General features: G+C 37.0%; 1 protein-coding gene across 2 annotated transcripts in view; it reads right to left on the bottom strand.

Annotated features, from left to right (window-relative positions):
* Window positions 1-27,692, bottom strand: part of Schip1 (schwannomin interacting protein 1) — an 809,964-nt gene that overhangs the window by 261,108 nt on the left and 521,164 nt on the right. The gene's annotated exons all lie outside the window — the stretch shown is intronic.

The following is a 27,692-nucleotide window of genomic DNA, read 5'->3' as shown; positions in this document are numbered from 1 at the left end:
AACATAAGTCTTATTGGGCTCAGTGAAGAAACAGGAGAGAGTGCAGATGACATAAAAAATCTCTTCACAGAAATAATGGCAGAAAACTTCCCAAGCAGGGGAAAAGAGCTTGACATACAGATAAGTGAGGCATATAGGACTCCAAATAGCCTTCATCAAAAAAAAAATCTACACATAGGCATATAATTGTTAAGATTCCAGAAACACAACAGAAGAACAAAGTTCTCCAAGCAGTCAGAGAAAAGAAACAAATCACATACAAAGGAAAGCCCATCAGAATCACAGCAGACTTCTCAACACAAACCATCAAGGCAAGAAGAGCTTGGAGTGACATATTCCAAGCCCTAAAAGAAAACAGTCTCCAACCCAGATTGATGAACCCTGTAAAACTATCTTTCAAAGTGGATGGAGAAATAAGATACTTTCCTGACAAAGAGCACCTTACGAACTTCGTGAATACCAAACCAGCACTCCAAAGAATTTTACACAATATCCTAGGAACAGACATTGAGGATCACAACCCCAGGAAGCAAAACAGAATGAACCCATCTGGCATGACAAGAAATTAAATGTAAAGGGGGAGAACCCAACAAAAGGAAAAAGTCATGGCAATGACAAGTCAATATATTTCAGTTATAACCATCAACGTTAATGGTCTCAATTCACCAATCAAAAGAAATAGACTGGCAGAATGGGTCAAGAAGCAAAATCCAACAATATGCTGCATACAAGAAATACACTTAATTCAAAAGGAAACTCATAGACTGAAAGTTAAAGGGTGGAGAACAATACTCCATGTGACGGGAACCTGAAAAAAAGCAGGAGTAGCTATCCTCTTGGCAGATCAAGTAGATGTCAAACCAACACTGATTAAGAGAGACAAAGGAGGACACTACATCCTTGTAAAGGGAACAATCCAAGAGGAAAGGATGACAATCATAAATATCTATGCACCAAACACTAGTGCACCCAACTATATAAAACAAATACTAACCAACATGAAAAGTCATATAGGCACTAATACAATTGTAGTGGGGGACCTCAACACCCCACTGTCACAAATAGAGAGATCAACTAGACTAAAAACAAGGAATGAAACACTAGAACTCAATCGAACTCTTGAACAAATGAACTTAACAGATGTTTACAGAGTCTTCCACCCCACAAACTCAGAATACACATTGTTCTCAGCTGCACATGGGTCATTCTCCAAAATAGACCACATACTCACACATAGAACATGTTTAAGTAAGTGCAAAGGAATTGAAGTTATCCCCTGTATATTATCAGACCATAGTGCGATGAAATTGGAGATGAATAGCAAAAGAAACTTGAAAAATTTCATAAACATGTGGAAATTGAACAACACACTTCTGAATAACCAGTGGGTCATAGAGGAAATTAAAGAAGAAATCAGACAGTTCCTTCAATTAAATGACAATGACAGTACAATATATCAGAATCTATGGTACACAATGAAAGCAGTCTTACGAGGGAAATTCATAGCAGTGAATATGCATATTAGGAAAACAGAATGAGCCCAATTAAACAACCTGATGCTGCACCTCAAGCTTCTAGAGAAAGAAGAACAGGACAACCCCAGAGCTCATACAAGGGAGGAAATTATAAAGATCAGAGGAGAAATCAATGCAATGGAGACTAAGAGAATGATACAAAAAAATCAATGAAGCCAAGAGTTGGTTCTTCTAAACAATCAAGAAAATTGACAAACCCTTAGCCAATCTTATCAGAAAAAGGAAAGAAAAGGTCTAAATCCATGCAATTAGGAATGAAAAGGGTGAAATTACAACAGACCCAGCAGAAATCCAGAGGATCATCAATACCTACTTGCAGAACCCATATGCCAATAAGATGGACAACACAGAAGAAATGGACAGATTCCTAGATACATATGAATTACCAAAGTTGAACAAAGAAGACCTACAAACTCCAAACAACCAATATCAACCAATGAAATTGAAAATGTAATTAAAAACTTATCAACTAAGAAAACCCCGGGCCTGATGGCTTCACTGCTGAATTCTACAAGACATTTAGAGAGGAACTACTGCCACTACTGTTTAAACTCTTCAATGAAATTGAAAGGAAAGCAATACTCCCAAATTCATTCCTGGAAGCAAGCATCACCTTGATCCCCAAGGCAGAGAAAGACCCAACTGAAAAAGAGAACTATAGGCCAATCTCACTAATGAACATAGATGCAAAAATCCTTAATAAGATACTGGCAAACAGAATTCAGAAGATCATCAAGAAGATCATACACCCTGATCAAGTGGGATTCATCCCAGGGATGCAGGGATGGTTCAAAATACACAAATCAATCAATGTAATACACTATATCAATAGAGCCAAGGACAAAAACCATATGATTATCTCCATAGATGCAGAAAAAGCATTTGACAAAATCCAACATGCATTTATGATAAAAACTTTAAAAAATTGGAATAGATGGTCTCTACCTCAAACTGATAGAAGCCATCTATGAAAAACCAACAGCCAATATCATATGAAATGGTCAAAAACTGAAATCCTTCACACTAAAATCAGGAACAAGACAAGGATGTCCACTATCACCACTCTTGTTCAATATAGTTCTGGATACATTAGACATGGCAATTAGACAAGAGAAAGAAATAGAAGGAATAAAGATAGGTAATGAAGAAGTCAAATTGTCATTATTTGCAGATGACATGATACTCTATATAGAAGACCCCAAGAACTCCACCAAAAGTCTTCTAGACTTAATAACCAAATTCAGTCAAGTAGCTGGTTACAAGGTCAACACACAAAAATCAATAGCTTTCCTCTACACCAATGACAGACTCACTGAGAGAGAAATAGGGCAAATAATTCCTTTCACAATAGCATCCAAAAAACTGAAACACCTAAGAATCAATGTAACGGAAGAAATCAAAGACCTTTTCTCTGAAAACTATGGCACTCTGAAAAGAGAGATTGAAGATGATATCAGAAAATGGACAGACATCCCCTGCTCCTGGGTAGGAAGGATTAATATAATGAAAATGGCCATACTTCCAAAACTGCTATATAGATTTAATGGAATTCCATTTGAGATCCCAGCAGCATACTTCATGGACCTTGAGAAAACAATCCAAAAATTCATTTGGAACAAGAAGAGACCCAGAATACCAAAAGCAATTCTAGGTAACAGAGACATGGCAGGGGGTATCACAATCCCCAACCTGCAGCTATACTACAAAGCTACTGTGATAAAAACCGCATGGTGCTGGCAAAGAAACAGACCTGAGGACCAGTGGAACAGATTAGAAGATGCAGAAACAATGCCAGACACACTCAGCCATCTCATCTTTGATAAAGGAGCCAAACACCCTCACTGGATTAAAAATAGCCTCTTTAATAAATGGTGCTGGAAGAACTGGGCTTCAACTTGCTAAAGATTAAAACTAGACCTATATCTCTCACCATGCACTAAACTAAAATCAAAATGGATTAAAGATCTAAATATTAAAATAGGAACTCTGAACCAGTTGGAACAGAGGTTAGGTAGAACTCTTGAAGACATGGGTGTAGGAAAAGATTTTATGAACAAAACCTCAGTTGCCCGTGAACTAGCACAAACAATCAACAAGTAGGATCTTTTCTTATTAAAAAGCTTCTGCACAGCAAGAGAAACCACCAGCAGTGTGAAGAGACAACCCACAATGTGGGAAAAAATCTTCACCTGCTTTTCCTCAGACAAAGGTCTACTATCTCAAATCTATAAAGAACTTAAAAAGATCAGACCTCACAAATTTGAAGACCCAATCCAAAAATGGGCATGTGAAATGAACAGACATTTCTCAGACAAAGCAGTAGAAATAGCAAATAAATACATGAAAAAATGTTCAACATCACTGGTCATTCGAGAGATGCAAATGGAAAACAACGCTGAGATTCCAACTCACTCCAGAAAGAATGGCTGCTATCATGAAATCAATGAATAACAAATGCTGGTGGGGCTGTGGGGAAAGAGGAACCCTGCTCCACTGCTGGTGGCAGTGTAGATTGATGCAACCACTGTGGAAATCAGTATGGAGATACCTCAAAGAACTAGGACTCGAAGTCCCATTTGACCCCACTATTCCATTGCTGGGGATCTTCCCCAAAGAATTAAAAGAATCATACCACAGTGATATATGTGCACCCATGTTCATAGCAGCACAGTTTGTGATAGCTAAAACTTGGAAACAGCCCAAATGCCCATCAACTGGAGACTGGATAAAGAAAATGTGGGTTTTTTATAAAATGGAGTACTACTCAGGCATAAGAAATGAGAAATTAGAGGCATTTATAGCTAAGTGGATGGACATGGAGGTGATACTCTTAAGTGAAATAAATAGGACACATATGTGTAAATACCAAATAGTTTCTCTGGTGTGAGAAACTGAAAGTGTAAGTAAGCACTAATGTATAATAGGTAATGTGAAATAGGAAGGAAAGGGGCAAAGGGGAAGGAAGTGGGAGGGCTAGGGGAAAGGATAGAAGGGAATGGGATTAATATGAGAAGATAGAAAAATAGGAACAAAATCTTTGTAAATAGGGAGGACTGGAGGGGTTGAAGGGAGGGCTGGGCATGGGTGAAAAATAAGAACCAAGGGAGATTATGTAAAGGTGCAAATTTCCAATGATGAATGTCATTATATTGTATAACTAAAATGTGCCAATGATTAGAATGAATAATCAATAATGTAAAATAGGAAGAAAAGGTCCAAAAGGGTAGGGGTAGTGGGAGGGGCAGGGGAAAGGAAAGAAGGGAAAGGAAAAATGTTGAGAAATGGAAAAAATGGAAATAAAGTCTTTGTAAATAGGGAAGGGTGGAGGGCATGAAGGGAGGGCTAGGAATGGGGAAAAAATAAGAACCAAGATGCATTATGTAAAGGTACAATTCCCAATGAGAAATGTAATTGTGTTGTATACCTACAATGTACCAATAAAAGAATTTAACAAAAAAAATAGTATTTTCCTCATAAAGTGACAATTAAATGAGGTACTATGCTTAGACTAATGCTGGACAGACATGAATGCCAAGTGAATGTTTTTCTGTCCTTTATTTCCATAAGACATCCCTGTAGATACATTTGCCTCATTATGCAATTTGAGAATTAAAAAGAGTTAAATAATTCTGTTGGCATAATTTTAAAAATTCTTTGTTACAATGATGGCTTTGAGAATCCTATGATCTGTAATTTCAGATAATTAATCATTACCTAAATCTTACCAATATTACATAAATTCAACTGCCATATCACAGCTGACTGGCATTACTTGAATATTTGCCAGTCCCAAGGCATGTACAAAACAAATGGCATGGATGTAATCTAGAGACCAGCTTTTTTCAAGAACTTCTCCTGGAAAGAATCAACAACACAGAGGCAAGTAGAATAACATCACAGGGAAGATTCTCTTTGCAACTGGATGGTCTCCTTGCTTTGGCCTGAGTGTGAAAAAGCAGAGCATGGGTAGGTTGTTTTGTTTGTTAAGCTTTGTGTAGTGGAGATATGTTTTAACCTCGAGTCTATTATTATATTGTGTAATGGTTCATTCGTGCCTCATATGGGCCAGGAGGGACGACTGATGGACACAGAGCCAGTAGTGTAAAAATTAGAGTCATGTAGGTATTCCAAGAAACAGACTAGAATGACTGACTTCAGATACTATATAAGATAGGGGTCAATAACGGACATGACCCAAGAGGTGAACATAGAGTTGGACTTAACAAGTCTTCATTCCCTCCCAAAATAAATTACTTTACATTGTTGCTGTTAAGAGAAAAACATAAGATATAGGCTCCAGAATGGGAAGTCCTTCAGCCCTAGCTTTAAAAAGTGCTATGGAATTAACTACATATAATCATTGTTCTTGTCAAATCCTCCAGAGGGAAAGCTACCATTAACTTAGGAGGGGTTTTAACAACATCTCTCTCGTTTTCCATTAGGCTTCTGTATTTGCCAGCTGGTTGTTTTTTGTTCTCTAAATCTACAGAAACAGTTGATATGCATATTAACATCTTGAAATAGAGAGAAGGGAGTAGAAGGAGGAGGGAAGCTGTGAAGGTTGAGAGTACTGTTGAGTTTATTCTGGTACAGGTGGGTGGGGACAAATAGAGAGTTGAGGATAAAGGCTCTGGGGTAGTGTAGGCTGGAGCAGTGCTGTGTCGGTAAACCAGCTCTCTAGAAACAAAGAAGATTTCTGATTTGCAGTGTTTACTTAGTTTCACAGGGTAAATATTCTCAACATTGTGGATCGCAAGATACCAATGTGAAGTGAACCATTAGGCAGAAAGGAAATGAAGAGGAGAAAAGAAGATTTAGTATTTAAATCACCTCTAATGTTCTTTGAGAAAGATGATTGAAGAATTCTGTTATGTTGGGCTCTTGTTCTATGTGAAATGTAATGCTATTTTGCTGGTATGAATGAATTTCCTATTTAATAAGGGTGTTCTGAAAAGGAAAGAGGAAAATGGTCTATATTGCTTGGGTACCTCTTATATGTTACATATTTCACAGATTTTATACCATTTATGCCTGACAACACTACGAGGCAAGTATGATTGCCCTCACTTTACAGAGGAGGAAATCAAGATCCAAGAACTGAAATAACTCTCCAAAGGTCATAGGGTTTGGAAATATTAGATTTAGGGTGTAGACTTTGTCTTTCCAGCATCAAGGCCCATGCTTTGGTTACCACACTGTCCTGTATAAAGCCCTGGTTTCAATGTGACTCAGAACAAAGGTCCAACATCCAGGGGAACCAGAGTTCTTCATTCATTGCTCCCACTAGGAGGACCTCTTCTCTACCTTCTTGCTTTCTCTAAGTACTTCTTTCTTTCCTGCTGTGTCACCTTTTATTCCAAAGTCAAATGTGTAGAGTTGGCAAAAGGGCACTGGTAATTTTCATCCCAGTGTCAGGCATTTGGAGGTTTCAAGCCTTGCACATGAGGGAAGTTCTGAGTTTAGACTCAGGCTACTCTGGGAGCTTTGTCCAAGCCCCAAATCCTGAACCAGTACCTCAGTTGCTATGGCCCACTCCTTTGTATTTGAAGGATTTAAAGCCCTTTCTGTTTTTAAAGATGTGACCTTAAACCTCTGGATAATGGTTCTTCTTAGCTTATCTCAGGATTACTTCCTTGGCCCAGACTGAACTAAAATTTGTAGCTGCTTTTTTTTTTTTTTTTAATCTCCACGTAAGTAGCTGCCTATCCCTCCACACACCAGGGCTTGGGCATAACTTTTTAAATGGATGTGGCTGTGGTTCACGAAATTTGGGTGAAACACATATCTCTATATTCAGTTACTACTCTACTTTCTGTCAGCTTCTTATTCTGCATCTCTCTACCTCTTGCAGGTATTTGTCTTGGACACAAATCACTTCTGTACTGGGAGCTACACTCTGCTCTACAGTGATCATGCTACACCTCTGAGAGTTAAAAGAAATAACTGACTTGTGGGCTTCATTATTTTAAAAAATTAAAATGTACCTGGGTGAGTATTTGGAAAGGCAGAGTGTAGGTCTATGGCTTTAGGGTCACAGGCTACTTCACCTTTATTATGTTTAATCTTACATAGTTGACCTATAATATGAAACTATTAGTGGAATGTAGTTTAGAGAGTTGCTGTGAGGATCCAAAGTGATAATCCATGTCTAATGCCTAGCACAATGCCTGGGTCAGTAAGTAGCAACCATTATTAGAATTGTTTTTTAGGATGTGATTCTGTGTATAATATTTATGAGATACCTTTGGTACATGAGATGTTCAGTAACAACTTGTACTTTGACTGCCTAGTTATACATAACTTGGAAACAGATTTCTTCCTCTTAGGAGCAGGCTGATCCTCCTACAATCAAGAGACTTGTGCTCAAATGAGGGAAGGCACTGGGGTTAGGAGAAAGCTTTTATTACTGATCTAGCATTCCAGAGCTGTACTGACCTTGTGTGCGAGTGTAAGATGTGGGTAGAATAGGGATACTTTTAAATCAAGGTAGAACTTACATGGATCCTCAGTAGGGATTTCTGGGATACATTATATTTTCTCTGCAAAATTCTTTTATCCAAAAATCTTCCAAATTTTACATGAGCACCCAACAGCCTGAACTTGACCATTAAGGTAGAAATGCTTAAGACAATGCTTTTGAATAGTCAGTTTTGAGAATTAATGACCTTGTTAAGGTTGTTAAGATCTTGGGATTAAAAAAGGTACCAGGTATACTATAAGTCATGTATATTACTCTATGAAATAGAGCTACAGTATATCCAGGTTCTAGGAAAGTTCATCAGAAACAAGTAGCATTTCCTTTCAGATTATGCATTTCTCCTATTCTTACAGGCACTATTTGTTTACATAATTATGTTAATTTAAAATCGGCAGAGCTTCTTAACCTGAAGTGAGACTATTCCGCATTGACAGATGTTCTGACTTTGCCATCTTGGATTTGCACCTTCTGGGGTCCCATTATTTTCTGGTCATTTGTGCACCTGTCCAGGTGTTCTGGTGGCTCTCTGCCTGCTTAGGAAGCAAAACCTCAGCTTACTAGGCCGAAGCCTGAAGCAAAGTGTGAGTCTTGGAGCACTGATTTAAAAGAGTTGCTTTGGGGTCACCTTCTGAATCTCTGGAACTTTTTACTTCTTCCCTTTTGAGATAAAATGGGATGCTACTGTGATAAACAGAAGGGTCAGAGGCCATGCTGGGGCCTTATAGCTGGAGACAGATGTCCTTATTAAAACACACACACACACACAGACACACCCCTTATGCTTCAGCTACCTTTTAAAAACAGAAGCACAATTATTGTTTCACTTGAAAATGAAAGGATTAGCAGCCCTCTTGGGAAGACAAATGGCTTTATTCTAGGCACTGGAGATACCCAGGAATAACAGACAGAAAGAGCTGGAGATAAATTTGTGTTCTATGGGATGGGGCCATTACAAGGATGAGAAACTCTTAGTGTCTGTGAATAATTTTTCTGCTCCTTAGAAGCCCCAAGTCCTGAAAGGAAGCAGTCTTGAATGCTTCTTTGAAATTGTTGAATTCCCTGCAGTATAGTGCACTTGGTAGGGACATGGTTAGTGTATCTTTGGAGCATGTGTAACACTCACAGACTCCTGTCTTTTTATTTGCTTCCCAGCCCGCCCAACTCTTGCTATTTTGTGAATCTGTGGGCTTGTTGGTGACAGCGTGAGTACCTTGCTGATGATAGGATGATATCACATCAATCAGCACCCTAGTCACTCAGCAGGCTTGCGCTTTCCTCCTGACCTTGATGAAAGATGAATGACTTGAATGGGATGTCAGAAAGGTGTCAAACACTTGGTTACTTACAAGAGCATGTTAATATATGATATACTTTATATGTTTAACATCTTTGTGAGAAGAGCAAAAAATGTGAGTTTCCATGTAAAATCTGATTGCAGGTCAATCCTATGATTTGTTTAAGGAATGCCAGGATAAGAATAATTAAAAATGTTTTAAAAACAAAGCTGAGGCTAAAATCAAAGAAAGGAAAAGGCTTTGCTTCTGCTCCTTCTTGGTTTTGTTGCTTTCTTGACATGCTGATGTCTACACCCAATGAGCTGCATATAAGCACCACAAACCTACCCATGATAACGTGTTGCATGACACCATGACACCATGCCAGGTGAGGACAGAGATGAGTAGGACAGTCCACAAAGTCTTCCCTGCCTCATCAGGTCCTGCAAAGTATTATTTCCCAAGAATTTCAGGGTCAATTCTCTTAAAGAACATGAGCATGAAGGAAGAGAAGGGACATAGCTGCCATGCAACTTTTACGGTACATACAAAACTGGTGAATGCCATTGTCTCTTTCTTTCCTTAGTTGAAACTAGGCTGTATGCATGTCACAGTTTCTGGATGAATTAAATCTTCAAAGGACATGCTATGCCACAGAAGTAAGCATGGCTTACCATTGTAGTTCTAAGTGCCATTTTTCTTATTCTCTGTTATCCATTTCTTATTTTGTAATAAAAAAAGGTCTGATAAATATGGAACATTCAGCAGCATCTGGGATAAATTTTAATAGTTGTAAAATTAACAAAGCATTGCCATACATTTTTCATAGTGGCTTTCATGTGGAGTACTATGCTGAACGATTAAATTAGTCTCCAATACACTGCAGGGAGGGAGTGCACTCAAAGGGCAAAAATTTTGGAACTGTGACAGAGATGCTCGTTTACCCACCTCCAACTCATTTTGTGATCCTACAGTAAGTGACATTTGAATGGGATGGGCCCTGGCTTGAGTCAGTACAGCCATCCATAAAATGGGATAAACATATCTTGCATTTACCTAGATACAATGTGGTTATGAAGATAAATTTGGTTTTATTAATGCTTTTATTACTTGGCAAAGAACTGCTTTATACATGGACTTAATGTTTTAGTACTTGCCTTCTTTAAGATTTTATTTTGTAGATGATAAACCAAGCACCATGAACTAGAAACCTCTATTATATAATGTTGCATAAAGCACTGCTGTTTGCTTTTTTCAGGCCAAATAAAACTAGAAAGCAGAGGAGAACAGTTCACTCACGCTACAAACTTTTGGACTGCAGCCTAGATTAAAAACAACAATAATGACAAACAAAAAGGGCACAGTCTCCCAAGCTATAGAAATTTGTTTTATGGGCTCTAATAAATTCTTGGCAAATAAAAAGTATGAAGCGATCTGCAGCCTTTGTTTGACTGAGGCCAAAGGGTAACCTTTTATGGTTGAGAAGACAGTTTTCCTAGAAAGAAAGAGGTGCTGGGGTTTGGAAGGACTCTGGCTGGCAGTAGAGAAAGTGTGCTAGCCCACTGAGGTTAGCAGCTCAGTGGGGTTTCTGTCTCAGGCTCCACTAATCCGTCAGCTTTCATAAGCAAGGGGGGAAACCAAGGGCAACCATTCCAATTGCCCCAGAGAGGTGAAAGCTGTCAGGCATGCATTTCTGCAGCCCAAAGCACAGGGGTCATGGAATGCAATGATTGGCAGCACTGAGGATTTCTCTTTATTTCCAGGCATTACAAGAGAGTTTTATAAACCAGGCTATTGAGATGCTCCAGTCAGTTTCTCTTCATGGGACTTCATTTTCTCCTATTGAAAAAAGAGATGAGAAGAAATACATTCACATTTTTCCATTTGCTTATGGAAACTTATTTTCTATATTTTCTTCTTTTTTAATTGAAGAGATTTCCATGGTTGACCTGGTACAAATTTATAGCCTGGACTATCAGCCCTGAAGTAGATCTACATACATATTTTATTGGAAATCACCTTTCAAATTGCTGAAATGGCACTGTTTAGTCTGCTAAGGAATGTTATGAAGGGAGAGAAAAAGGAGTATCAAGGTGAGATGATGAGATTTATTTGACCAATCAGTGGGATGGATCAGCTAGCCATGTGGCTTTTGGGGTATTATTAATAGGCTTTCAGAAGCAGCCCCCTAGAACCCCAGCAGGACTCATGAAAGAAGAGTCTTGGGTTGGAAGTCTCATGGCCAAGCTTTGGAAAGCTGGGTGAATCCCAGCTTTCCCAAATCTACATGGATGGACAAGTTTCTGCCCCAAGGCTAAAAAATATTCAGGAACCAGGGACTGCTATTTTGGCACCTAAAAAAATGAAAAATCACAAGGACAACTTTAAGAGAAAGTGAATCAAGAAAAATACAATATACTTATTAGTCTTGCCATTGTAGTTGAACACTTTGTACAAATTCACTTCCTGAGATTTTTACCTACATATATGGTGTGTGCATGTCCATATACATATACCTTCTTTTCAGTTTATAAAATGAAATAGTCATTTCACATCTTTGGGTTCATAATAGTTCTTGCCCACAAATGTTTTTAGTTGAATAGTTTTGTCACTAAGCCAAAAACTTTTATTTAACTTCTTTAATACCTCTCTTTGTCCATTTTCTGTTGCTAATTACACAATAACACAGACTGGGTACATTATAAGGAAAAGAGGTTTATTTTGGCTCACAACTTTTATCCAGAGCTAAGAGGCCACATCTGGTGATATACTTCCTGCTGGCAGAGTCCCAAGGTGACACAAGAGAACCAACCAAGCTAGCCTTTATAGCAGGCTTATTCTAAAGATAACCTGTCGACCATAATCTGTTAGAGCCCAGATCAGCACATAAGGTCTCATCTGGTACTACCTCTTAATATCTCATATGCTCAGATATGAATTTTAGAGGGTACAAACCATATACAAGCCACAGAAGACCTTTGTGTAGAATTAAAAGTTAGACTTTGAGTGATATTCTGGAACTAAATGATAAAAATTTAAAGACCTGGGATGAATCCATCTCTGTGTAAAGCATCTTCTGTGCTTTACGGCCAGGCAGACTCTCTTGGGCAAGTGACTTAAGTTCTCTTAGCCTCAGTTTCCTCATATTTACAGTGTGGGTTGTAATATTCTTATATAGGGCCATTTTGAAGATAAAATAAAGGGCAGGACACTGAGGAAAAGCTCAGTAAGATGACACTTCCATAACTGTTCTTTTAAAAATTTAATTCTGAGCTCTCAACTTCCTTGTGACATCCTGGAGCAAAACCCTAAATTATTTTTTTCACTTCAGTTTTCTTTTTTTTTTTCACTTCAGTTTTCACATGTCCAAATTATGAGTTTTTCTTTCTCTCTTCATACCCTGGATGATAATAAAGGTAAGGTGGGGGACGATGAGCTCCTCTGAAATCATGTTAATGCTGTTCACCAAATATTCTGGCTATTTTCTAGGCACACATAAAAAAATTGTACTTTTTGGATTCCAGTGGTCAGATGGGACCATATGGCACTTAATTGTTGGTTTAAGAGTCCCCAAACCCCAGTTCTCTTGCTCAACATGTCCAGTAGAACTTTTGTAATGATGAGAATGTTCTCAATCTATACTGTGCAGTAGAGTAGCCACTGGTCATATGTGGTATTGAACATATGCAGTATGGCTCATACAAGTGAGAAACTAAGTTTTAAATTTTAGTGAATTTTAATGCAAACATAAATGTCTGGGCAATATGATATTAGACAAGATAGGTCTAGGTTGTAGCTTCTCCATCAGCCTGACTCCAACAGTGAGGACAATGATAATTTAGAGCACAGTCTCAGCTAATCTGCAGGGGACATGCAGCATCAGTGAGAAACAAACCTCTGTTGCCCTAAGGCACTGAGGTTTTGGGATTATTTGTTACCTTACCATGGTTTATTCTATCCTAAATAATATAGCATCTAAAGGATGATATTGTTACTTTCACTTCAGTCATATATCCACTAACAATGACTGATTCCTGAGCCACAACTCCCTCTGTGTAGCTCTGTGTCTAGTCCTAGAGCTCCTGAAAGGAATCATCCATGACATAAGACTGATGGTCTCCTCTGTAGTTTCTGGTGTGGTAATCATGCTCTGTCAGAAGATAATAAGACCTGCTGGATGGATAAAAGAGAGGGTGTTGGAAATGCTGCCTGTCTCAGTATTCAGGTCTCACAGAGGGGGGATGTTTGTGCTTCCCTATTTCCCCTACTGAGGCTGGAAAGAGAGAAGCCAATCCAAGTTTGATGAAATCTAGATGGGACAGAGGAATCAGACAAAGGCTCTGGAGCTTCGATGTAGCTATATGGATACAGAGGAAGTTGTATCCTAGTAGAACCTGACATGGCTGATTATCATAGAGGCCCCTCTTGATAGACAATTATGTTTTGAATCTCTAGCACATATTCATTGAAAGTGCTCATTTTGAACTGATTCTCTGTTCTTTCCAATCTATTTTTGTTATTAAAATTTCTTCTTTTGTAAATGGTTACATAAGTGGGTTACATCTTCACCCAAATTAGAAATCTGGGCACCATCCTAGACTCATCTTTTCCTTATCTCTCACATTCCATTCAATTCTACACATTATCTCTGTCCTCTTCACTCTCACATTCTCCACCAAGGCCATAGCATGTTACATGTGCTGAGCAGTTAGTGTGCTGCACAAAGAGACTGGGCTGAGGGTGGGTAGGGTCATCTGTATCCAAACCAAGGCAGCTTTATAGCCCAGAGGAGCTGTCCTTTTCTATATCCCATAAATGTGGCAGATCAGCTCCTTAAATTGGTGTGGTTTACCCTCAAGATCTTTGACTGGAATGAAACAGCCTCCCTGCTTTTGGTTCCTTGCCTTCCTGCCAGTGACCATTTGGAAATACATATCTGATAATAACGTTCTCTTTCTTAGCACCCTAAGTTGCTTTCCACTGCCCTCAGAAAGGTATAAACTTGCCAATGTGCCCTATAAACCTGCTGTGATGTGGGCTTTTTCACCCCTCCGGCCTCATCCCTCCATAAACACTCCTGATCACAATATGAACACTACCTAAATTCCTTGCATAAGGTTGCACAGGCCTTGTGGGTTTAACTTTGTAGGTCTTTTTCTCTCTGTAACTTCTGCTTGTCTTGGAATGCCCCCACCTCTACGCTCCTCTTGGTCTGTCCTGGAATCTCTTCTTTTGAAACTCAGCCAAAGCAGTATAGTTTTGATGTAATTTTTCCTGACCATCCAGATGGGGAAATGATGTTTCTTCTTTCCCCTCACTGAACCCACTATCATGCCACCTGTGCATTTTTAATTCTCACTTTTGTTTTTCTGTCTGCACTTCTGAACCTGGGCAGAGTCTGTGGAGCTGTATTTCTCTGTGCGTCCCAGACGCCCAGCACAATGTTAGCAGGTAGTATGCTCTTCTTAAATGCCTCTGAAATGAATCATAGGCTATCCTCTTTTTATTTTTAAGGACTACATGCATAGATTTCCAGTGAAATGTAACCAAAATTAAAATCCTCACCTGTTCATTTAAACATAGTAGTTTAAAGTACGTAATTGCTTATCTGAATTTGGTTATTCACAAAGACTTGTCAGAATGGTGAAGAGCTGAGCTAGGAGGAGTTGGGGATGAAGGAAACATAATTTAGTATACTGGTATTATTCCATCACTGCGCTCACCTGATCCTTCCAAAATGCAAATAGGAAAAACAACACCACTGTGGTTCTGTTTAGAGAGATAAGGCAGCTGTGACCCAAAAATGCAATGAAGAAAATGAGATAAGGACATTCACCTGGAATTCTTAATGGACACTGAACTCTGCCCAGCAATTTAATTGTAGTCAAATGGGAAAGGGGGACTTCAATATGAGAAAATAAAATACCATTGTACGAAAGGACATATAGTTTGTTCAGAGAAATCATGGACATGAGATTTACAATCGCAAAGGAGTTGCTTTGCACATTAAATAGAAAATTTAGGCCTAAAGTTCTCAACTGATTGCTATAGAAAAGGAACTTAAATTTCCATATCCAGTCTTCTTTTTCTAAAACCCAACACTAATCTGGGGATGCTGTACTGCATAGACTTTGAAGCCATACTACCTGTATTCACACCATAGGTTTGATGTTTCCTAGTTGTTTAAACTCGGGCAATTACATGACATCTTTGAAGCCCTGAATCCTCACCTGTAAAATGTAGATAATAATGGCACTTTCCCCATAGGATTTTAGTAAAGATTTACTATATATATAACCTTAGAGCAGGAATTGCCTCAGTGTTAAGTCAACATTATTAATGATTAATTCTGAGGCCACAATAATTAAAACCTTCAAAGGAACATAGATCCAGTGGTGTCCAAGCCTTTTTTAATTTTATATTTCCACATGAAATCCAGGTTTTTGTTTGAATGTTTTATATGACGTGATACATAAAGTGAGCAGAATGGCCACATTTTTAAACTTCTCTTGAAAATTATTAATAAAGAAAATATAGCTGTACCTATCTATGGGGTAAAAAGTGATATTATCATTTTTAATAAAATGTGCAATGAATAAATGAACTTGGCTTTGATGACTCATAATTCTTCCAGCCTGCGAATGGGGTTACTACCTTGCAGTTGCCTGAAGCTAGAGTGAGATCTTTCAGTCCTGGTCTGGGCTATTCTAGGCAGGCTGTTGCGTGGCAGTGACTGAGTGAGTGCCCTGCATACTCTGTGAAGGACTGCAAGGTGCACCTCCAGTTCAATTATGGGTCATGACAATACCCTTAACAAAAATGAGAATCAATGAGAATGAATCCAGACAGAAATATCTTTAACAATATTTATGCTTTAAGTGAAATCTGCTATTCATGCTGAAACTGGAGGAAATCATACTTGACACAAAATAAACTCATAACCTTATTAATTAAATTTTATGTCATTACCTGATTAGTAATTTTGTTTGTAAATGACCTTTTGTGTCCTTTATTATGTTACAATTACTTTGAATAAAGTATATAGATGAATATTAAATGTAATTTAAATATTTTTTCTGGCTGGGAATATAAATATAGAAAAATCAAATTTTGAGAACTTTACCTTAAATTCTCCTATTCAGATAGATTCAGTAGGATCTTACTCTACTTTGAAGTAGCTTAGAAAAATGTGATTTTTGGGGGTGTTAGTTTATACAGTAAATCAAATTTTTTTGTTACTTATCAAAGTGACAAAGTGTTTTCATGGATTAAGTATGTCATTTATATTTAGCATCATTTCTAATTATATTTAGTGTTCATATTATTTGCCCAAAAGGGATTTTTCCCTTGAATTTATTTATTTTTTTAAAATTAATTTTATTAGTACATTTTAGGTATACAATATAACAACATTTATCATTGGAAATTTGCACTTTTACATAATCTCTCTTAGTTCTTATTTTTTCCCCATTCCTCTGCCCTCCATCCTTCCCTATTACAAAGACTTTGTTTCCATTTTTTCATTTTCTCATATTAATCACATTCCCTTCTTTCCTTTCCCCTACCCCTCCCACTTCCCCTTCCCCTTTGCCACCTCACTTCCTATTTCACATTATCTATTATACTTTTTAGTCCTTATTTACACTTTCAGTTTCTCACACTAGAGAAACCATTTGGTATTTATACATATGTGTCCTATTTATTTAACTTAAGAGTATTGCTTCAATATGCATACATTTAGCTATAAATGTCTTTAATGCCTCATTTTTTATGGCTGAGTAGTACTCCATTTTATTAAAAAACCACAAATTTTCATTATCCAGTCTCCAATTGATAGGCAATTGGGCTGCTTCCAAGTTTTAGCTATTACAAACTGTGCTGCTATGAACATGGGTGCACATACATCATGGTGGTATGATTCTTTTAATTCTTTAGGGAAGATACCCAGCAGGGGAATAGCTGGGACTTCCAGTCCTAGTTCTTTGAGATATCTCCATACTGATTTCCACAGTGGTTGCACCTTTCTGCACTCCCGCCAACAATGGAAAAGGGTTCCTTTCTCCCCACAACCCCACCAGCATTTGTTATTGGTTGATTTCATGAAGGCAGCCATTCTTTCTGGGGTGAGGCAGAATCTCAGTGTTGTTTTCATTTGCATCTCTTGAATGACCAGTGATGTTGAACACATTTTTCGTATGTTTATTTGCTATTTCTACTTCTTTGTGTGAGAAATGTCTGTTCATTTCAGATGCCCATTTTTGGATTGGGTCTTTAAATTTGGGAGGTCTGATTTTTTTTTTAAGTTCTTTATAGATTTGAGATAGTAGACCTTTGTCTGAGGAAGAGCAGGTGAGAATTTTTTCCCACATTGTGGGTTTTCTCTTCACACTCTTGGTGGTTTCTCTTGCTGTGGAGAAGCTTTTTAATAAGAAGAGGTACTACATGTTAATTGTTTGTGCTAGTTCATTGGCAACTGAGGTTTTGTTCATAAAATCTTTTCCTACACCCATGTCTTCAAGAGTTCTACCTAACCTCTGTTCCAACTGGTTCAGAGTTCCTATTTTAATATTTAGATCTTTAATCCATTTTGATTTTAGTTTAGTGCATGGCGAGAGATATAAGTCTAGTTTTAATCTTTAACAAGTTGAAGCCCAGTTCTTCCAGCACCATTTATTAAAGAGGCTATTTTTAATCCAGTGAGGGTGTTTGGCTCCTTTATCAAAGATGAGATGGCTGAGTGTGTCTGGAGTTGTTTCTGCATCTTCTAATCTGTTCCACTGGTCCTCAGGTCTGTTTCTTTGCCAGTACCATGCGGTTTTTATCACAGTAGCTTTGTAGTATAGCTGCAGGTTGGGGATTGTGATACCCCCTGCCATGTCTCTGTTACCTAGAATTGCTTTTGCTATTCTGGGTCTCTTCTTGCTCCAAAAGAATTTTTAGATTGTTTTCTCAAGGTCTGTGAAATATGCTCCTGGGATTTCAATTGGGATTGCATTGAATCTATATAGCAGTTTTGGAAGTATGGCCATTTTCACTATGTTGATTCTTTCTACCCAGGAGCAAGGGATATCTTTCCATTTTTTGATATTGTCTTCAATTGCTCTTTTCAGAGTGCTATAGTTTTTAGAGAAGAGGCCTTTGATTTCTTTTGTTAGGTTGATTCCTAGGAATTTCAGTTTCTTGGACGCTATTGTGAAAGGAATTCTTTGCCCTCTTTCTGTCTCGGTGAGTCTGTTGTTCATGTACAGGAAAGCTATTGATTTTTGTGTGTTGACCTTGTAACCAGCTACTTGACTGAATTTGGTTATTAAGTCTAGAAGACTTTTGGTGGAGTTCTTGGGGTCTTATTGAGTATCACGTTATCTGCATCTAATGAGAATTTGACTTCTTCATTTCCTATCTTTATTCCTTTCATCTTTCTCTTGTCTAACTGCTGTGGCCAATGTTTCCAAAACTATATTGAATAGGGGTGGTGATAGTTATCATCCTTGTCTTGATCCGATTTTAGTGTGAAGGATTTTAGTTTTTAACCATTTAGTCTGATATTGCCTGTTGGATTTTCATAGATGGCTTTTATCAGATTGAGGTAGAGACCATCTATTCAAATTTTTTGTAGGGTTTTTATCTTAAATGCATGTTGGATTTTGTCAAATGCTTTTTCTGCATCTATCGAGATGATCTGTTTTTTGTCCTTGGCTCTATTGATATAGTGCATTACATTGATTGATTTGCATATGTTGAATCATCCCTGCATCCAATGCCACTTGATCAGGGTGTATGATCTTCTTGATGATCTTCTGCATTCTATTTTCCAGTATCTTATAAAGGATTTTTGCATCTATGTTTATCAGTGAGATTGGCCTGTAGTTCTCCTTTTCGGTTGGGTCTTTCTCTGCTTTGGGCATCAAGGTGATGCTTGCTTCCAGGAATGAATTCAGCAGTATTACTTCCCTTCCAATTTCATTGATGAGTTTAAACAGTAGTGGCAGTAGTTCCTCTCTAAATGTATTGTAGAATTTATCAGTGAAGCCATCAGAACCTGGGATTTGCTTAGTTGGTAAGTTCTTAATTATATTTTCAATTTCTTTGATTGATAATTTTTGGGTTATCTTCCTTAAACTTTGTTAATTCATATATATCTAGGAATCTGTCCATTTCTTCTGTTTTCCACCTTATTGGCGTATAGGTTCTCGAAGTAGATATTGATGATCCTCTGGATTTCTGCTGGGTCTGTTGTAATTTCATCCTTTTCATTCCTAATTGCATGGATTTGGGCCTTTTCTTTCCTTTTTCTGATAAGGTTGGCTAAGGGTTTGTCAATTTTGTTCATTCTTTTGAAGAACCAGCTCTTGGCTTCATTAATTTTTTGTATCATTCTCTTAGTCTCCATTGCATTGATTTCTGCTCTGATCTTTATAATTTCCTCCCTTGTATGAACTTTGGGTTTTTCCTGCTCTTCCTTTTCTTGAAGCTTGAGGTTCAGCATTAGGTTATTTATTGAGCTCACTGTGTTTTCCTAATATGAGTATTCATTGCTATGAATTTCTCTTGTAAGATTGTGTCCCATAGATTCCAATATGTTGTATTGTCATTGTCATTTAATTGTAGGAACTGTCTTATTCCTTGTTTAATTTCCTCTGTGACCCATTGGTTATTCAGAAGTGTGTTTTCAATTTCCATGTGTTTATGAAATTCTTGCAGTTTCTTTTCCTATTAATCTCCAATTTCATCACACCATGTTCTGATAATATACAGGAGATAACTTCAATTCCTTTGTACTTCCTTAAACATGTTCTATGTGTGAGTATGTTGTCTAATTTGGAGAATGGCCTGGTGTAGCTGAAAAGAATGTGGTTCTGATTTTGTAGGATGGAACACTCTGTAAAGATCTGTTAAGTTCATTTTTTCAAGAGTTTGAGTTCTAGAATTTTGTTGCTTATTTTTTTTCTATTTGATCTATCTAATTGTGACAGTGTGGTATTGAGGTCCTCCACTACTATTGTATTAGTGCTTTTTTGATTTTTCATATTCGTTAATATTTGCTTTATATAGTTGGGTGTACTAGTGTTTGGTGCATATACATTTATGATTGTCACCTCTTCCTCTTGGATTGTTCCCTTTACAAGGATGTAGTGGCCTTCTTTGTCTCTCTTAATCAGTGTTGGTTTGAAATCCACTTGATCTGCAAATAGGATAGCTATTCTTTCTTTATTTTCAGGTTCCTGTCATATGGAGTATTGTTTTCCACTCTTTAACTTTTAGTCTATGAGTTTCTTTTTGAATTAAGTGTGTTTCTTGTATGCAGCATATTGTTGGATCTTGCTTTTTGAACCATTCTGCTAGTCCATTTCTTTTGATTGGTAAATTGAGATCATTAACATTGATGGTTAAGGGCCAAGGATTTAGCTCAGTGGTTCCACTGCCTGCCTTGCAAGTGCAAGGACCTGAGTTCAATACCCAGTACCAAAAAAAAAAAAAAAAGAGTGAAACATTGATGGTTATAACTGATACATATTGACTTATCATTGTCATGACTGTTTCTTTTTGTTGGATTCTCCCCCTTTGTGCTTAATTTTTTGTCATTTCCAGTGGATTCATTCTGCTGGGCTTCCTGGGGTTGTGATCCTCATTGGCTTTTCCTAGGATATGTCTAAAATTTTTTGGAGTGCTTGTTTGATATTTATGAAGTTCCTAAGGTTCTCTTTGTCATGAAAGTATTTTATTTCTCATCAATTTTGAAAGATAGTTTTGCAGGGTACATCAATCTAGGTTGGAGGCTGTTTTCCTTTAGGGCTTGAAATATGTCACTCTAAGCCCTTTTTGCCTTGTGGGTTTGCATTGAAAAGTCTTCTGTGATTCTGATGGGCTTTCCTTTGTATGTGATTTGTTTCTTTTCTCTCATTGCTTGTAGAATTTTGTTCTTCCATTGGGTTTTTGGAATCTTAACCATTGCATGCCTATGTGTAGATTTTTTTTGATGAAAGCTCATTGGAGTCCTATATGTCTCACTTATCTGTATGTCAAATTCTTTTCCCCTGCTTGGGAAGTTTTCTGCCATCACTTCTGTGAATAGTTTTTTTATGTTGGCTGCACATTCTCCTGTTTATTCATCGACTCTGATCAGTCTTATGTTATTCTACTTTGCATTGTCCAGCAGCTGCTGGATTGTTTTCTCATGGTACCTTACTATTTTAAAGAAATTTTTATTTCCTGGTCACTAATTTCAATCTTATCTTCTATATGTGAAATTCTGTTCTCACATTGGCTCTTTCTGCTGCATAAACTTTCAGTGGAGTTTTTAATCTCCTGGAAATCTTTTTTGCATCTGTTTTATGAATTCCACTTGTTTTCTATGTTGAGATTCCATCATGTTCCTCATCTCTATTTTTTTTATCATTTCTGCTTTAGATTTATTAATTATGTCTGGCACTATGTGCACAATTTCTGCTGTTATCTGAGAAATTATTTCTGATTTTATTTTTTCCAGATCCTCTTTCTTTGTCAGTTCAGGGAATCCAGGTGGTTGAGTATCAGATTGTTCCTTTGTTTCTCTTTGGGGTTGCATTAGGTGATCTGGAGTCTGGTTTTGAGACTTGTTTATGTGTCTTCTCATTTCAAGAGGGGACGAGGATGGTGGTATGCTGCTGGTGCCTGCGTGGCTTACCTCCTTGGCACTGGGCAGGGCTCTGCTCCTCTGCACTGGGTGCAGTGGTATGGCAGCCTGAAAGGCTCAACTGCTTGGCACTGGGGGCCTCTGTTCCTCTGCCTTCCTTTGAATGTATTTCTGATCTCTTTCTATTTATGCTTAGAATTTAGTTTTTACACAGAGTATTTAATACTTATTTGATTAATCATATAATTAAAAATCTATTCCAATATATTTGTCTGAAAGAAATGAAAACTCAGGTCCAGGGAATTGCTTTTCCTGACCAAAAACAAAAAAATAACTTGTAGGCTTTCAGATATCAATGTCACAGATAGAGGATTTTTAATATCTACTGTTTTGATCTTAATCTTTTACTTTGAGGACATTTTTAACATAAACATCTCAGTCAAAATTATACCAATATTGAATAATTTTTGGATCATGAAACTATTTTCTGAGGTGCAGATAATGCTAATTTAATTCCCTGATTAATTTTCAATAGAGTGCATTTAATGGTTTTTAATATTTTTTTCAATTTTCATTTTAATTTTACCAAAATTATTTTCACCAGGATCAGTTCTTTTAATTTAAATTTTGTTAGTATTCTTTTTTTGTCACTGATAACTTATCTTTTAAAAATGATCATGGCTTTGGCCATAACAAATTTTTCTCTTAGAGGTCATTATTTCTACAAAGTACAATTTCTTGGTCCAGTTTTTTCTTAACTAAATTTTTTCAAGAATGTTTCATGTTTTCAGGAATTTTTAGATAATAAATTTTAGTAGTTATAGCTTTATTACTTGTAGAGTTTTACTTCTCAGTTATAGTAATCATTTGTAGCATGAATAATTCATAATTAATTTTTTAACCTTTAAAAATTAATGCATAATTATTTGTATTGACTTACCATGTAATGTTTTGATACATATGTACACTGCATAACATTCAAATTAGGGTAAGCACATCTATCTCATTGAACATTATTTATTTATTTTTATTTATTTTTTATTTCATTTTTTTCAAACATTATTTTTCTGTAGTGAGAACAATCAAAATCCTTTCTTCTGGCTTCTTTGAAATATACAGTGTGTTATTATTATCTATAGTCACTCTACTGTGCAATACAACACCAGAACGCTATCTCTAAGTTAATCATAATTTAGCACACACTGATTAATCTTGCCCCAATAATGAATTTTATATAGGACTTATAATTTGTTTATTTCTTAGATAATCCATGGGGAAAATTGTTATGAATTCTATGGGGTGGGGAAGAGAGAGAGAGAAGAAGGAGGAGAGGAGGAAAGGGAGGGTGGGGTTAGAAGGAAGGGGAAAAAGGGAGTAGGAAGGGGAACAGGGAAGGGAGAGGAAGGAGGAGAGAGGAAATATTCAGAAATAACAGGGTGTCAAAGAAAAAGGCAATGAGAAATGAAGTGAAGTAAGAGAGACTCAGAAATACAGCTGAAAGCAAAAGCAGAGATCTTTCTGATATATTGCTAGGCAACCGCTTGAGTGCACTGTTAGGGTCACAATATTCATATGTGAAAAATTAGAGTAGATTCACCACTTTGGCGAAAGACAGGCAGAGGTCATATTTTTCATCTGGGTTACTTGATCTCACAAGGATTTAGTGAGCACCCGGTGTCCTCAGCAGTAGAAATCCAAACACGAATAACATAGCATCTGTGCTCTGCAGAGCTTAGGTGTGTCAGAACTGTGTTTTGAGAGTGTGCCCTACAACTTCGCAAGTATCTCTTTGCTAACTTACCTAAGAACTAGGACTGTAAACTTGGCTTCCTGACTTTGACTGTGCTGGAGGAACTCAGCTATTATATTTTAGGAGTTCACAAAATGATCTACCCAGAGGTTGAAAAAAAATTTTGCTTTTGAATTTCATTTTGGTTCTGTTTTATAACTCACAGCTTATGGCTAGTCACTGAAGTTTCTTTCTTATAAATCAGCCTCTGGGAGGAGAAACTTCAGCCCTGGAAACACACCATAACCTTCTCATACTCTGAAAAGTGCTTTTAGTTTCTGTAAGAATGTTTCACTAATATTACAGGTGCTTTTACTTCTTTGGGAATAATGACAATGGCAAAATAATGTAAAATATTTGAAAGGGAACAAAGTTATGAAGGCAAAGAGGATAAAAAGATAAAATATTACCTTCTTGATATTTTTGATGTTACCACATATTGCTACATACTTAGGTTAGTTATGGAAGGAAAGTCACACTGAAAAGACAGTGACCTTCTTTGAGTTTTAAAACTCTGCCAGCTAGCAGAGTTTGAACAAGTCATTCAACCACTTGAGCCTACTTCTATTGTAACCGAAGATTACTCCTACCTTGCCTGCTTCTTAGAGTTCGTAAGAGGGGAAAATGTTGCAATAAATATGAATGTTTTGGAGTGAAACTGGTGAAGTGCTAGATAAAGGTAAGATTGCAGGTCAGTGTTTGAAACACAAATAAGCCTGCCATGGAAGGTTAAATCAATTTTCATACTATTCCTCTCATTATTTCCCTGTGATCTTTGCTGACTAATGAAAGAATTTTACAATTCCATGTTACAGCACTATTGAAAATACGAATTTCAATTAAACTGTTTTCCATGCAAGCAATGACAAATAATAAGAGATTTTTAAATGCCATTCCATGGTAGGCCACTGGTCCAAGTAAACAGTGAAATATATTAATTATGGCTGAGAGTAATATAAACAGTCATCTGGCTTTACAAAACATCTGCCAATAGGTTTGGCTTCAAGCTTCAAATGGTATGTATTTAATGTGGTAAATGACACAGAGATGTCTGAATGGAAACAGGAAAGTGAGAAGCTAGCTGGAGACACTCACTGCAAATGTCTTTGAACCACATTTGATATTCAAAGTATGAAAAGAAACTGAATAGATCTTTTGAAAGGAACAAGAAAAACAATACTGAATCCAACTCAGAAAAACAAAAACAAAAACAGGTCAGTGACAGCACATTGCCCTCCACAAGACCTTGGATTCATGCCTGGATAATGAATAAGTGAATAGATAATTCCTCTTGTTTACCAAGGCTCTCTGTAAGTCATAATTCCTATCAGTTCTACCTCCAAAATGCCGTTTGTATCATCTGCTGCTTTGTCTTCTCTTAGAGAGGGAGAGGCTGAGGCAAAGAGAAGAATACCAGCTTTGAAGATGTGTAAAAGTAGATTTGAATTTCAACTTTGCCACTTACCAGCCTCTCATGATATAGTCCCTTCCATAACTATCTCTCTGCTGGAGTCTCTTCCTTTTGATTCTTCTTCACACCTGATTGGGTTCCTTGCCCTTTTGGCTATGGTTTTCCCATAATTTACTGGGTAAATTATAAATTCCAGAAAGTAGTAGTATTAGTTATCAGTGCTTTTTAGAACACATAAAATATAGAGGTTTGAATAGGAAATATGTGACCTTATTCAGAGGTGAGGGGCAAGGACTAGTAGGGCAACTCTGCCATCTCTAGGTTTTAAGTGACTGCTCCTGTTGTATTCATGTTCTAACCACTGGTGAGGGTGCAGGCCCAGAGGAATTCATACCAGGCTTTTGAGCATCAGTGTCACTTATCGCTTATAATCTCTTTAGCTGGAAGTGAGTCACAAAGCCACATCAAGATGCCAGAAAGGCTAACAGGAAATATAATCCTTAGCTTTAGCTCAGCTAATTCTTTTATTAAAGAAAGAGGTACTGGATATTTATGAATAGAAAACATCTTTTGCCAATTACGTAAAAGACCTTTCTTCTATTTTTGCAAATTTGTTCCCCTTCCCTTCTCCATACTTCATGGTCTATTAATCCTGAATTACTTACTGCTCTCCAAACATACCACCTGCTCACACAGCCCAGAACTTTTGCAGGTGTGTGCTTCCCCTCAACCTACCTGGTAGACTCCTACTAATTGTTAAAGGATCAACTTAATTAGCTCTACTCTGCAGAGCCTTTTTTGATGTCCTTCCTCTGCTGGAAAATTTAACAAGTACACTTATATTCTCTTGTGCTTTCTATATGACTTGATTTAGACCTTTATTTATTTATGGATCTATTTTCTTACTGGGTTAGAAGATCCTCAAGAGAGTGGGTTACCCTTTTATTCCTATTTTTAATCCCTAGCACCTAGTATTTGCCTGGTTCACATTTGATCTAGCTAGGATGGATATAATAGGTTTAAATCAAAGCAGACTAGTCAAGCTGTGTACAGTTGTGCATGCCATCACTCTGAGAGGTAGAATAAGGAAGACTGCAAGTTTGAGTCCAAACTGGCAATTAGTGGCTTAGTGAGACTCTGTCTACAAATAAAAAATAAAGAAGGCTGGGGGCTATAGCTCAATGCAAAGGCTCTAGTTTCATTTCCCAGCACAAAAAAAGAAAAAAGAAAAAAACAATAGTGAAGCCAGTGATTCTACATTACCTGCTATAAAAGTTAAAGTGGCTGACCCCTGGACTCCCCCATTGTTGCTGGTGAGTTAATAGAGCACGCACATGGAAAAAGAAGTAAAAGGTAAAGATAACTGGCAGATAATTAGAATAATACAACAGCTATCTTTTGCTCATAGAATTCTAGACAATCAAAATAATCAATCTATTCATTTTAGGATAGGGAAGTTGAGGCCTAGAAAGGCAAGAAACTTATCCATAGCTAGAATCCCATTGAGGTCTGTAGACTTTCTTTGTAGAACTATTTTCATTATATACCATTACTATAAACATAATTTTATATATGACTTCATGTACTGAAACACTTAACATGCTGAAGTTGGAGATTTTTTTTTCTCATTAAATTTATTGGTACATTTTAGGTATAAAATGCATTTAAATACATCAATGGGATCTTGTACCATTACATGAGTATCTTGGTTCTTATTTTTTTTTCCCTTTACCCTGCACTCCCTTCACCCACTACGCCCTTCCCTATTTGCAAAGATTTTGTTTCCACTTTTTTCCTTTTCTTATATTTTTTCTTTTCCCTTCTTTCTTTTCCCCTACCCCTTCCACTTCCCCTGCTCCTTTAGACCTTTACTTCCTATTACACAATATTAACTATAAATTTTAAAAATTAAAATATCAAGACCTAGGAGACATTACAACAGATTTTACAGAATTTAAAAGGATATAGAAAGCATATTTCAAAACTCTTTTTTGAAATAAATTTCACAACTTCTAAGAAGTGCCTTGGAAGACAAATTAATGAAACTAACTCTGGAGGAAATATAAAGTTTGAATAGCACCTATTAAAGAAAGTACATTCCTAGCTTGAAAACCTACCTATATGATAACAATAGGCTTGTATACATTTTAACTGATAAATTATGTCAAACATTTAAAGTAGAAAAAAAAGGAACACTTTTCCCCTCATTTTAGGAACTCAACATTGTGCTAATCCTAAAACTGGATAAAGATAATAGAAGAAAAAGGTATGAACAAAGATAGAAATTTGTTTAACATAACAAACTATTAGAAGTCAGATCTGGCAGTATGAAGAAAGTGGTTTTATTATAGGGATGGCAGTGTCAGTTCAGCATTGGAAGATGCACCCCCAAAAGTCATCATTTTAAGAGAGGAAAGGAAAAAGCCATATGATCTTGTCACTAGTTGGAGAAAAAGTATTGGACTGAATTCCACAGCTGTTCATGGTAAAAGCTATCAGGAGACTAGAAATAGAACAGAACCTTCTCAACAGATTAAAGACAGGTACTCCATACTTCCAGCAAGAGCACCTTATATGAATGGAGAACATACA

This window comes from Heterocephalus glaber, unplaced genomic scaffold (assembly GCF_053883595.1).
Source record: "Heterocephalus glaber isolate CG9 unplaced genomic scaffold, H.glaber_assembly_v1.0 deba00001504, whole genome shotgun sequence".
Taxonomy (NCBI): Eukaryota; Metazoa; Chordata; class Mammalia; order Rodentia; family Bathyergidae; genus Heterocephalus; species Heterocephalus glaber.
This window is presented reverse-complemented; position numbering and strand designations above follow the sequence as displayed.